The sequence below is a fragment of the Chinchilla lanigera genome, unplaced genomic scaffold, assembly GCF_000276665.1.
Source record: "Chinchilla lanigera isolate Chin_1 unplaced genomic scaffold, ChiLan1.0 scaffold00007, whole genome shotgun sequence".
NCBI classification, from domain to species: Eukaryota; Metazoa; Chordata; class Mammalia; order Rodentia; family Chinchillidae; genus Chinchilla; species Chinchilla lanigera.
In genome coordinates, this window is record NW_004955408.1 from 36,911,311 (window position 1) to 36,925,660 (window position 14,350).

A 14,350-nucleotide genomic window follows, 5' to 3' on the forward strand; every position below is an offset into this window, starting at 1 on the left:
CTTTCTTTCTTTCTTTCTTTCTTTCTTTCTTTCTTTCTTTCTTTCTTTCTTTCTCTCTCTCTTTCTCTCTTTCTCTCTTTCTCTCTTTCTCTCTTTCTCTCTTTCTCTCTCTCTTTCTCTCTTTCTCTCTCTCTTCTTTCTCTCTCTCTCTCTCTCTCTCTCTCTCTCTCTCTTCAATTTGTTGATAGAAAGATGTTCTCTTTAGAGTGAAGGGATTATAGTTCTTCCCAATGAATGCAGAACATTTGCACAATTAGCCCCATCAGAAGGCATGTAGGGCAGGGAACAAGAACCAGATACTCTGCATGGCACGAACCTATGAAAAGATGATGTATAATTTTGAATACCTGGAAGACATCCATAGTGTGTGTTTTTGGAGTCAGGAAGGGAGTTTGTTCTTTAGCTTTACTTGAGTGCTACTGAACAAAAAATAGGTCATTTGTACTCCTGTAATTGGAAGTGTAAGTTAAGGAACGCTTCCACAACTTTTCTTGAGTGCTGTTTTCTGGGCATTGAGGTATTGCCTTTGTCATACAGCTGCATGGCTTGGCTGTGACCTTCATCCTTGAGGAGCTTCCTTGGTCTGTCTACTTCTTCCTTGGTTCACATTCATCATGCCCTCTGAACATCGGTGGCTGGGTTCTCTCCTCTGGGTTGCATGTCTCCCCTTGACCATCACCAGCAGTGACACACCTTGCAGAGCTTAGGCTGCTGCTTCCTGCAGCTTGACACAAACAGAGCCTCCTGGGCCAAATGAGTCTTTCTGCATGGACACATACAGAAAAATAAATACCAATTACAGAGCTGTTAAACATGAGCTTTCAGTCCTTTGGGAGCGCTGCTTTGAGGGGAGAGGATTTCTTGCTAGATATCAAGTATGGAGATGGACTCAAGGGGAGTGGACAGTGGCTGGACCTCAATTGCTGGCCCAACATTGCTCACTGTGTCAAGAAAAAAAACGCCTTTCACAGTAGGTTCCCATTCTGGAGAACATCTTTCTTGTTGTTGAAAGAAGCACTTCCAGAATGTTGGTACCTCAGGAAAACACTGCCAGGAGGAGGAGAATGTGGGCTGCTGGTGCTCTCTGGCATTTGCATCTAACCTGGATAGCACTGTGCTCTGTTAGACAAACAGTTGTCCTTCTGTCCCCAACCTCATAAACACAGTGCCGACTCTTATTTTGTGTGTATCTCTGAGTATAGAATCTTCCATTAACCTCCAGGTGACAGGACTATTCACCTGCTTGATCTCCTCTCCAGAATGCAGCACAGTGAGAGGAAGCAGGCAGAACTGAAAGGTCTGGCAGTGCTATCACATTATTTAACTCCATCAGCAAATGTGCTATCTTTCCCTTTAAATTAACAACTACATTCAGTTCTAAAAAAAATAATCTTAATAGGAGAATTGATATTTAAGACTTCCTTCAGGACTAGTCAGGCTTTTTGTTTTTTTAACTTTGAAAGTATATAAAATACCATGTTTTATATTTCCTAGGCATTTTTAGAACATATGAAAGAGAGGGAGAGTGAGATAAATGTTCACAAAAAGGATTACTACCTAGGCCATAAGAAACTTCCCTCTCTGGATTCTCTTTGCATTTGCATTGTTCATTGAAGTTATTTTACAAGTATAAAAGGACAAGTAAATGACTCTGATTGCATAAGCAATGTATGACGATCATCTCCCATCTCCCATTCTTGCTTATCTTCTCTAAGTGAAGTAGTGAAATTCAATTGCTTTGTACTGTGAAGCATTTACACTAATATTGCTTACAAAAGTAAGTGCAGAAAATGAAAGATGTTCGGCTTCATTGGGATCAATTCACAGACTCGAGTGATTGAAAATCAAAAAAAGAGTTCAGTTAACTGCATTTTACATTATAAATATATTTAGTAAATATTTTGATAACAGAGATCATAGCTTGTTTTGTTCGAGTTCAGTACAAAAAGGTCCTGAACTTTTAAAAACTCTCTCTGTTCAGGTACTATTGACATTCCTAAGGCCTACAAAATACCATGACTTTATATTCACTGAAACCCCTGTTACTTTTCAGTGTGTGGTCTGTTTAGGCACATGTGTACTTACTGTGTCCATAATTAAACCAAATAAATCCTCATTTCCGTTCTTTTATCCTGAAGAAAGTCATATTGGTATGTGTGTATAAGGCATGTGATTTCTATTTTCTTTAAAATTAGAGTGCATGAAGGGAAGGGAAATTAAAAAATCCCTATCAAAACTGTAACGTGGGCATAAGATTTGGTTTTATAAAGAAATGTTAAAGGGGAGAGTCTGCTTAGCTAAAATTTGAATGTAACATTACAGAGTTTAAGTACAACTTGACAAATGGCAATGAAATAGATGGAAAACATTTGGTGAAGATTCCTGCAGCAAAAGTCTTACCTCACTCTCCACTTTGGGTTTATTCTTTCTTTTCCATGTCAATATTCTTTCTCTGAGTCATATGCCTTAAGAGGATATCCTTTTAATGCTCGTCTTCTATTATTCGTTTTAAAGTTATATGTGGTTCAATTCTTACTGTTCCTAATGTATCTTGCTTTTCATTATCAATTCTTATTAGTCTCACTATGTGCATCATATAATCTTGGCAACAGTAGGAGCTCCCCATATATATTATATTTCATGTTAATTATAATTATATATTAATACCTATTATATATCGTATCATCCAGGTATTTGGGAGATGTGGCTCATTGGTACAGACAGTGAATGATGTGAAATTATAGTAACAAATGATTACTAAGGTCAAGGAAAGTTTTGTGGAAGTTACTGAACTTCAACTGGACCTTAGAAGAAATTCAGGATTTGGAGGCCAACAGCCCCACCATCTGTGTACATAATTCTGTATAATTCTTAAAGTATTTTTACCAGTTACTTAATCCTTTCCTTTGTGCTGTGAGGAAAGTGCCCCGACTTCCAGTTTCACTCCTCAAAGATAAAGTAACTTGTCCCACAACACAGAGAAACTTGGACCAGCTCCCAGAGACTCTCGATAAAAATCTCCTTTCACTCTAGGACAGGTGCCTCTATATTAAGAGAGAATAGCCTAATGGAAAAGATAACTGATGCTTGTGAACTCCTGTAATTAAGTCTAGAAGTGATGTAAAAACTGAAGAACATTATGGTGTACCTCTTAAACAAAAGGATTCTCCACTAAAATGCTAATTTAAATCTTTAAGCATGATCCTTAGAATACACCAACATAGAATATGTGTTTCAAAGGCAGACAGACTTCAGTGGAAAAATTTGGTATGTTTCCTATCGTCCATTCATTTTTCACATTCTATGGTTATGGCTCCTTTCTGTTTTTAAAAAATTTCCCTCACTTCTATTTGCATAATTATTTGCTTCTTCATTAGTTTTCACATTGTAGATTTAGTTGTTCAATAAAATAATACAATTATATGATGTTTTGGGGTGCAGGACTGTATACCCTTATTTATATATCTTATTATGTTTCTTATACCAGGCTCTATTCTAAGTAATTTATAAATTATTTCTTCATGTAGTCTTTATAATATGTCTATAACGCTGGGTGCTTTATACCACTACTTTGCTGATTAGGTATCCAAAACAGACAAGCTACCTACTAGGGAGTCAAATTTGTATGTTGGAACTTAGTCATCAAAGTAGTGGCATCAGAAAGTGTGGCCTTTGGCAGGTGATTGTACTATAAGGGCTCTGCCCTTTTGAGTGGTATTCGTGCCCTTTTTATAAAAGAACCGGAGGGCCCTTCTGCTTTTCTGCCATGTAAAGACACAGGTGGAAGATGCCATCTGTGATGCAGGACAAGCCATCTGCAGACAGCAGCTACTGCTGCCTGTTTTGAATTATTAAGGCTTCAGAACTGTGACCAGTGAGTTGTTGTTTTTAATTACTCAGTCTAAGATAAATTGTTACAACAGCTGCAGTAAGCTATGAATCTAAGTAACTTGCCAAATGTCACTCAGCTAATGGAGAGTATTACTCTACAGTTTGTGTTTATATCACTAAACTGTGATGCTTTTGTGATCATCTCTGTATTGTATTTATTTGGATGTCCCAGCTAAACTCCAGACCTGCAAGCTTTAGTTTTTTTCGTTTATAAGCTCAGAGTCTGGCATATTGTATGGAACATAGAAAAGATTGAATCTACTGTGCACTACTATCAAGGAGCTGTTGAGCTGCTTGGGAAAGGAGCGGCGCTCCCCACCATGATTTCAGCATGGGGTTTGGGTCATCGCCTGAATAAAGACAAAAGGAAAATGGCATTGGAGGTAGGGAGAGAGGCTTTTTATTCTCTGATGATCATTTTGTAGGGAAAGAAAATAGCTACAGATTTTTGGCCAAAAGGTGACATTTTAGAGTAACAGGTGACGATGCAGCGCTGTACTTATAAGAAAGACAAAAGATGGTAATTCAGGGGAACAGTGTCCTCACACCATTTCGGGAAGGAGATGAAAAACATAAGCAGCAGCAGTGGACATAGTGAGCAACTAGCAGAGTGGAGAGTGATTTAGAAGACAGAACCAGCACAGGTTGATCCAAGAGTGTAAGAAAAGGAAGCGATGAGGATACCTCATGAAGTAGCTATAATTCCACCATTAAATAGAAGTCGTGAGAGGTATGGGACTGGAAGGAGAGAACATAGTTCTACTTTGGAAAGAGTTAGGCTGATGTACCTGTAAGAAGTGTGCAGATGAGCTGTTCATAAGTGTATTATTTTTTATAGAGTTAGATACAGTTATGCTGGGTATACTAGGTATGGTATCCTATGTATGCTATTTATGGTATGCTACATAGTTAGGTATGCTCTGGGATTTAATAAAAATGGTGTAAACTATAGGTAAAATTTGAGAGAATTACTTTTTAAATGGGAAGTGAAGTCATGGGCCTGGTATAAAATATATGTCACCAAAGAAAAGTAAATCAAGGGAAAAGTCATTTGAAATATCAATATTTATATAGCAAATAGAAAAAAAAAACTATTAAATGCACCTAGAAAGAATTTCATGTTTTTAGTAAAACAATAAAAACTAACTCTCAAGTGCCAACAAATCAGCCAAACAAACAAACCGAAATACTACACACAGAAAATATCCATTCTGCTAAATACTACAGGCCAGTGGTTAGCAAGCTGTGGAACGTGAGCTAAACCTGGGCTGTCACCTGTTTTGTAAAGTGAGTTGTATTGGAGCAGAGACACTCCCATTTGTCTGTGAACCCTGTCTGGCTGTCCCTGCACCAGGGTAGCAGAGCTGAGTAGCCGAGATGAAGTCTGCTCAGCTGCAAAGTGTAACACTTGCCACTTGGCCCCTTACAGAAAAGTTTGCTGACCCTTATTTTAGACAGAAAGCAAGAGGAAAGACAGTTATCTCATAAAATAAGACTTTTCTTTAATTTTCAGTGCTATTTTCCACAATGCTTTATAAACAAAGACTTCTGTGAAAAAAAAAAAAAAAAAAAAAACCACCACTGCACGTAACAGGATCAACAGCAGCAACAAAGATTCATAGGAAGGTAGGTAAATAGGCAGACAGACAGACAGACTTCTGTCATTAAAAATAACCAGAGAATAAAACATGTTCCAATTTACCCTGTGGGGAAGCCATTACTCTCCTAAGAAGGGAATGGGTCAGCTGACTTCCTCCACACTGAAAACATGAGTATTACCAGTCACCCATGTGCGATCTTGAAATTCTTACTTATTCTTAGCACCCTCCATGAAGACACTGTGTTCTTCAGCTTCATAAATCACATTAGCAAAATACAGCCAAGAAAGAAGCCTGCATTATGGACTCATTCAATTAAGCATTCTGGAGGGCATGATTGCTTCAGGCTTGAAAATGGAACAACATCTCAGTAGAAATTAAAAACATAAAGGAATGTGTTCAGGTAATTGCTTATTAAATTTTCAAACCCCAATGACAATAACAAGTCTAAATTGATTGTTCAATATGTTTAAACTAGATGATGCTGGATGTACAACCAAGCTGCACCAGCGAGGCCTAAAGTGAACCTCACTGAATAGTTAAGTACAGCAGCACCTTTCTGCCTCAGGGGCATGGAAGGAATTCAATAAGGTTAGCTGAGATAGTCCAAATTAAATTGGTTAGTAGCAAGCACAACTTTTTCTAGTTTATAGTGAACCTTAGCTCGCAAGGTTTCAGAAAGCAAAGGCGTACGTACTCTTGCCTCTGGAATATACTTTCGATACCATTCGCTGTTTTCCTGCAGGAGTCTCTCCTGCTTTCTGGCTTCCTCCCTCAGCATTCATGTATGCACTGAAAATCTCCCACAGCTTATCTCTGGAATTAATTTGCGACTCTTCTAAAATGCCGTCACAGCATAGATGCTGCCTTCAGGAGGACGCTTGTCAGTCATTGTTAGGATGGTTCCATGATGTTCTGATTGGTAGCTAGGCAATCCTGGCTCCACTTTGATACAAGATAGACTTAACTAGACGTTTTAAAATTGACACTTCTGTAATATTTTTATTGTGGGTTTTATCTACTTTCTAATCTACAAATTATACACAAAAGCTTAATGTCTGGGCTTCTATCTTCAGTCTTCCAGGAGTGCAATGGATGAAATACGCATCCAGCAATTCTCTACATTATTTTCAGCTATAGATATAACACCATATATTATTAGTCAATAATTTCCAGGTTGGTGATCCACAAACATTTGAGCAAATATGAAAATGATGATTATACTACACTGCATCATTACTATAATCTGTAAGCTAAAGTGGAAAAGTGAAACAATTATTTTCAAGTTAAATTAAAAGGAGAGTCCGATGTCTTCATATGTACAGGAGAAAATTCAGTTACTATGGCATCTCACTTGCAGTGGTTACACTGGGACTCGGAACCATCCATTTTCTCAACTCTAGTTTTATACCAGGAGAAACTGGAAATGGAACTATGATATATAGAGAAGGCTGCTCTGTATATAGTCTGGTGATGGGAAAGTTTATTATACTCGCTTGGAGACTCTTAAAAACTGAAGAGCAAAAACACATCAAAGGAAAAAGAATGAGGGCAAGGGTGCACTGGAAAGTAATAGTTTGGATGAAGGCAAACCAGAAAAGCAATAGGTGCTATATAACAGGAGAATTGTGGTACACACAAAACTTTGAAAAGAGTTTGAAATCAAAACTAAACTTGCTGAAGTATCTTTTCATGATCCAAGCCCCTGTGACCACATATGAGTGAAAATTCTCAAGGATCATATTCTCCCAGGTGAAAATCCTATTTGCTTTATCACCTTTATTTGAGATATTTTCTGGTTTTTTTTTCTGGTAAGTTCATCTGTTTATTGTTTATGCATATGAGATAGTTTCTAAATCTTCCACTTACTGGTCATATACTGCTGCATATTAGAGAGGCTGAATATGCTGCAGTAACAAACCACTCCACACAATCTAAGTGACAAAATCATAAAAGTTTGTTTCTCTTCAGATTAATATACGTTTGCTCGACACCCTGATCTACGTGACCTTTCCTGTGGGCCAAGCTCTTGGAAAAGCACCTATATGGAACTCACAGGAAAACTGATGGAGAATTGCCCTCTTAAAGCATTCAACTGGGGCAAAAATCATTCTGCTCACACTTCACCGGCCCCAGCCCCCAAATGATCATGCCAAAATTCAAAAGAGCTGTTAGGATTTCTTAGATAAGATTGCCGCACCAACATGTTCGATGTAGGGCACTGGGAAGAGGTGTGTGTCTTGGAGTGCTTCATGATTCATAGCAGATGATAGAAATTAAACAGATGCAAATTTAAGCAAGCCACATTAGGGAAGAAGGCACATCCCAAAGAGATCCTGAGAGATGGTAAGGCAATGATGTCACTGATGTGACTAGGATTTGAATGCTAGCTTCATTATTTGATAGCTATGAAAAGTGCACACCCTATTTAAGTTCAGAGGTGACTCAGTATCCATATTATGGAGTGACTGATAATACTTATGTTGTAGCTATTTTGTGAAAATGTGTGTGTGCATAAAAGAAGTATATATATATATATATATATATATATATATATATATATATATAAAACAGTTGCCAGATTTTCAGTCCATATGCTGACCTCTGAAGATCGTGATTGACAGGGAAGGCTTTTCATAATATGACAAGATTAGCCTGTCTTTGAAGGGCAAGATGAGTTTACTTTCCATTGAGAAGCTGAGAACCCGGGCTGGTAGCACATGCCTACTGCCTCACACTCTGGAAGGCTGAGGTAAGATAATCATACATTGGAGCCCAGCCTCGGCAACTTAGTGAGACCTCATCTCAAAATTAAAAATTAAAAAAGAGCTATGGAAGTTGCTCAGTGAAAAGGTCCTAGGTTTACTGCACAACACCTCAAAATAGTTGAGAAAGTGAGCAAAGAACGGAGTATGAGTGTGACTAATAGGTTTATTTGCTTGTATGAAGAGATCTGTGGAGAGTGTGGAGGGCCCCTCTCTTATGGCAAATCAGGACCCCGTGGAAATTTCTAAGCCTCGAATTTCAAAGGAGAGTGTAGGAAAATCAGTTTGACAGAAGTATGTGGAATGACTGGAAAAGCAACAGCGCAGAGAGGGAGTTCTGTGTAAGAAGAGGAAATAGTGGTAAAAGAACAGAAGAGCTATAAGGTTGTTTACCTAAAAGGAAAACAAAGAATCGAGTTAATCATGGTTAGATGATTATAAGGTAACAAGAAAGAAAGACACTTATGAGGACCAAAAATCTGGTATTTTATGCTCCAATACCTGACTACAACAAAGCATGTTAAGGTTGGCTGATTATTCTAACTTAACTTCTTGTCATTAGGTGACAAATCACAGCTTCACACAGTACCCAGATGCAGTTTTCCTTGTGTACTGATGCTATACCAAAAGTCAAAACAAGCCCATGAAATTATGTATGTTGACTTATCTGTTCCTTGGAGAAAATGCCAAATAAGAGATTGTCAAATAAATGTAACAAAATGTACGAAAGGAATAAACATAAGTGCAGCCAGGAAAACCCATCAGCTGGAAGTGAAGAACGAACGTGAATTTGGTTGCTAGAGCAGCAATAATTCCAAGGCGGTGAACGCACAATGACTGGTGGTGCTGGCGGCCGCGTGAGCTATCGCTGGCTGCCAGCTGCTGTATTTAAGGCTGCTTTAGATTAGAATGCAGATGTACAACATTTAAAGTTTATGGTTTAAACATGGATTCGTGGAACATGTTAAAGACAGCCCAACCTGCACAGTTACAGAATGGTTGTAGACTAAATTACAGGCTACCCTGAACTGCAAGATGCACTAGAAGCTACCTTGCTCGTAGGGCTCTGGGGATGAAAGCTTCTCAGCACTTGGCTTCTAGGGAGCTCCTGATGGAGTGTGTGGGTAAAAGTGATGAAAGAAGATGACTAAAAGCCAAAACTTCATACCCAGTAGGAAGAATAAAGCTCAGGTTTGAGGCCTACGATGAACATACGATTTAAGAAAATTCAGTGGGTATATTTAACTCAAGACACAGGTTCATAGCTTTCTGCACTGGTTTTCTCTGATAAGGTACAGTGGAGAAGGTCTCCAATCTGGTGATTTTTTTTTTTTAGCTCATGTACAGGGGATCATTAACTCTTTTTATTAGTTGAGATTAACATACATTTATGAAGGGAAGCATGGGTGAGGGGGAGAAAGAGCTTGCTGTGGAAATGAAAAGATTCCAACTCTTGTAGGATTGGTACAACAAATATCTCTGAGTACTGATAAGAAACAGTCTAAAGAATATCTAAGATTGAGACCAGACCTCTTCAGCTGTAAAATAGTTGGTGGTTCCTAAAGATTTGCTTGTTTTCTGAAAGCCTCCACTTCTGAAGCTTGCAATTTTGGTCACAAATTCAGTTCTGTCTTCATTTAAGTTCAGAAGTTGCTGGCTTACTACTTCTCTGTACTTTGAGGCACTGTCCTATAATGATTCGGCGATACTCTCTCAACTTGTGGACCTCTGTGCTATAATTTTCTTTGTTATAAATGAAGTCAGTTCATTTTTGCTGACCTAACTCTCTCTTTCTCACTGATATGCATGTGAGAACCTGGACATCTTCAGTAGTTTCTTGGTGTCTGTGGGGCTCAGGTTTCATCCTTCACATCTCTAGCTGCACACTCCCGCTGCAAAGCAGAGAGTCACTGTGATTGTTTTGCCCATACACAATTTTGTTGAGTCCATTCTTCCTTTGTAAAGGAATCTGAGAAAATATGTACTGGCCACATGGGTCCACTCTCTGGCATATTGTCTCACTGCTTATTTTTTAATGTCTGATGCCTCCTAAATGGTGATACTGTATATAGTCAATGTAGTTACAATCAGTTCCACGCAAAAAGTAAGGATGTGCAGAAAAGACAAAAAATGTGATATGATTTAAAATGAGTGAGTATGTGACAGAACCCTCATTTTCTAGCTGAAATTAACATTTTATACCTTCTTAGATGTACACTGGCCAGAAGTGATATTGTTGCAGTTGTTTGGTTTTTCTGAGTTGAAATTCCAAGCATGGAGATTGAGCACATTTTCCTTCATTTTCTGGGGGATGAAAGGGTGTTCACGATCTCTACCAGTTTGTTTGCTTTAGATATTTATATGGCCTTCTTTAACTCTAAAGGCATATTATTTTGACTTTATGTTTCCACCTTATTTAGACCTCCCTTATTAAGAAAGGTCAGAAGAAATAAAAGAGCAAAGAATATGAAAAAGAACATTCCCTTTCTGTCATAGTCATTCAGAGGAAATAATCACCAAGGAAAAGGACAAAGGAAAGTTTACCAAGGTCCTGCACAATGGGACTGTTGGTTAGAGGAATTATATTCTCAGGGGCCAATTTTACCTTCCAGGAAATTGAAAGCAAGTAGATCACTCTGTTTTTATTATTATTCAGAGTTTAAAACTATAGCAGAAAATGCCCCCCACCCAGCCAGTATACTTCATTTTCTTAGTTGCCCAGGTAACAGTTTCTTTTCCAGTTCCAGTTGCTTCTGGCTTTTAGAAACTGCTGGTCACTATGTATAGATTGTATAAACCAATCCCCAGTGGACAAGCCATTCTGCCTCTGCACTTCCTGCTTGCTTATCCCATATAAGCCCTAGACCATCAGAGTCCGGAGCCTGATATTCTGGGAATGATCCTGATCAGTGCCTGTCAATGTAAACAACTCTGTCTCCAAGTCCTGGGTGTCACTTTGGTGTTTCTTCCTGCTGGTGCAAAATCAAAGTCGATTCCAGTTTCAACTCATTATTATATGAGAGATGGGTATCAAAGGAATGGGAAGATTCCAGTTATGGGCTGTCTGGTCCCTTCTTATAAACCTCTGGAGGCCACATCATGTTGCAGATATCAATGTATTGCTTTACAATACTCATTAACTACTCACAGATGCTGGGACACTTGATGTTTATGTGATAAGATGATACCTTCCTCATCAAAGTTCTTAATGGCCAGTGTCCCTCCCCTGCTCAGCTAAGTATGGCATAAGGTAGAGACATCCCAAGAAAGTCATTACCATGGCACAGAGCACATTTTCACTTGATGCAAGTGCTTCTTCCAGGGAAAATCCTTATGAACTTCTCTTCTTTCTGGCTCGTGGCTTATTCTACAACTTTTCTCTTTCTCTTTGCCTGTGTTTTTCTAAATCACTTCTCATTTACCACCAGCATATTTACAAGTTATATTTTGATTCCAGTTAATAATTTGATTACTCAAATACTCACTGATGCCTACCCATCACTTCTTTAAGAGGAGTAACTTGGGCAAATGTATAAGGTTTAGCAGTAATTAAAGTGAAAAATACTGAACACTAATGTTTCTCTTGTTACTCATGTCTTCTAAGAGGCTGCCTTCTGGGGTTTGTGGTAGGTTTAGTGTTAATCCTTCATTCTTTTTGTTTACTGTGTGAAAATCATTGCTTTATTAAAATGGTTACAGATTCTAAGACACTCATCGAAATGTTCTTTGATCAAGTCAAGTGCATATTTTCCTTTCAATTTTCTGTTCCTTCCTGGTGGAAGGACAGAAGTAAGTCTCTAAGCGTGCTCACTGATGCAGGTCACACCAATTAGCCAGTGTCTCAGTGTACATGGGTAGCTGTTAGAGAGAGGAACAACATGGGTTGCAAGGTAACCCCCACTACCAGAAGCCTCATTGCTGCAGGGCTGCCCAACTTCTCTTACCCTCTCTCCAAGGTAATTAGACTGCTAAGTGCCTTATGACCCCCCTTTTGGCTTGAACATCTTTTACATGATCTTGTCACTGTTCCAACAGAAAGCAATCCCATCCTGAACACAGCCTTTCTCTCACAAATCTGTGTGCTCTTCTAAATACCACTCTGGTCAGTCTATTTCTTTGGCCTGTGGGTGTGGGGGGAAATATACCCTTCTAAATTTGCCGAGGGAGTTGGTTGGGCATCCTAACAGGCACAAAAGGAATTTATTCAATGCAAGTCCCAGTGGCCTATAATTTCCAGATGGCAATATGTGGTAAGGCTAGCCTTTGCTAGTGTTAAAAACAGAACAAGAAAACTGCATACCAAAATCCACAAAGATCTCATCAGCTATCACAGGGCACTCATAGCAAGTAGCAGTGGGTGGGTACCACCTGCCAGCCCCTTCAGGAGGAGGAACAAGAGTGAAGTTGCATGGATGTTTCTCTTGAATCCAGACACACTTTTTTAAAACCTAAGGAATCTTTTTTATTCTGTAGTGAATTCTTAAATAAATTTTATTCTTAGGTTGGCTAGAAAAGCTGCATGTTCAGATTCATTTCTTTCTAAACTAAGCAGAGCAATGGAAATACCTGCTTCTGTGCCCTGACTGGCCCCATCTGTCCGTGCTTGGCTAGTCTGATAATGGTATTTCTGCTTCGTTATCACTGAACAGAAGGGGGGAACTGGTAAGCTGCAGACAGTCAGATAACAAAGCTGACCATGCAGAGGTCTATGTCATTGAGAGACAGGGATGCTGTTTGTTTACTTCTGTTCATTCTTCTTAGCTGTTCTTTCCTCAGTCCACTATTTCTAAAGTCTTTTTAGAGCAGTTAGAATGTGAAATCAGACTCCCCTGAGGAGGAGTCAGACACAGCAGACAGTGTGAACTATAAGCCCTACCACAGGCTTAGACAGAAAAAGATCAAATATCTGTGACATATGGTGGGAGGATTTTCAGCTCTGATATTAGAAGTGTTAGCAAAGAGGGGTGCCCCTTGCAAGAAATGTGAGAAAAATGTGGAAAAAATTTTTTTTGGTTACAGATAATTTGCCATACATGTTTCAGAGCTTTAAATATCCATTTTGTTAAGTAAAAACGCAGATTTTACTTTATATACACAGAAAAAAGGAAAGCCAAAGTCAGAAATCACATTAGTAATGTCACTGTACTTCCAAATAAATAAAAGTAAAGTACAAATTGATGTAAATGAAAGTGAAACAGATTAGGCAGAATGATGTGCACGGGGGATGATAATGCCTTGTAAACCTGCACGACTAGAATTAGGATGATTATCTGCACATTATCTACCCTAGCAGCCTTAAAAGTACACAGTCTTCATATAATAACTTATAATAACCCAGACTCTTCAGTAAATTATATCAGAAAGTTAAAAACGAATACAAATGATGCAGCATTAGTACAAAGAGTTCACAGTGGTTTGTTCTGTTAAAGAGCTACTGTAGCATTGTCAAGGAAACAGCATTGTTTTTCTCAGATATGTCTTATAAGAATCTAAGATGAACATCTTCAGTTGTTTTTGGTTTTTCTTGTTGTTTTGTTCTTGTTTATATTCTTTAAGAAGAAATACATGAAAAGTAAAGATCTAAGTTTTTTTCTATGTTTCTTGAAATTCTAAGCACAGTTAAAACTATGAATCTAGAAAATTGTTTATTAAAAGAAATAATCTCACATGAATAAATATCAGCCTAAAGCATTTTTGAAACCAGATATTCACTTTAATTCATAGCAACTGATTATTGCAATGCATGTTGTGCATTGAAATTATTTTTTGTCAAAGCAAGGCGATGCCTTATGACATATTAGGATAAATTCTTTTTGTTAAATCTGGGCCTGTGATTGCTGTGATTACAGTAGAGAAAATTGTTACTATTCCTTTCAGTTCCATAGAATCTTTCATCTTTAATTAAACCAAGTTTTTTTTCCATTCAGTGTTCTTGTTCATGATAAATTTGTATGCTTAATGCTATTTTTCTATTTTTATCATGCTGCAGTTTTGATTCAACTCATGTTTTTTGTTTTTTCACCTAATCTGTCTATTGTCATGAAACCGAGCTGATCTCTGGTCTTCTTTTATCAAATAGTTTTGAAGCGGATTATC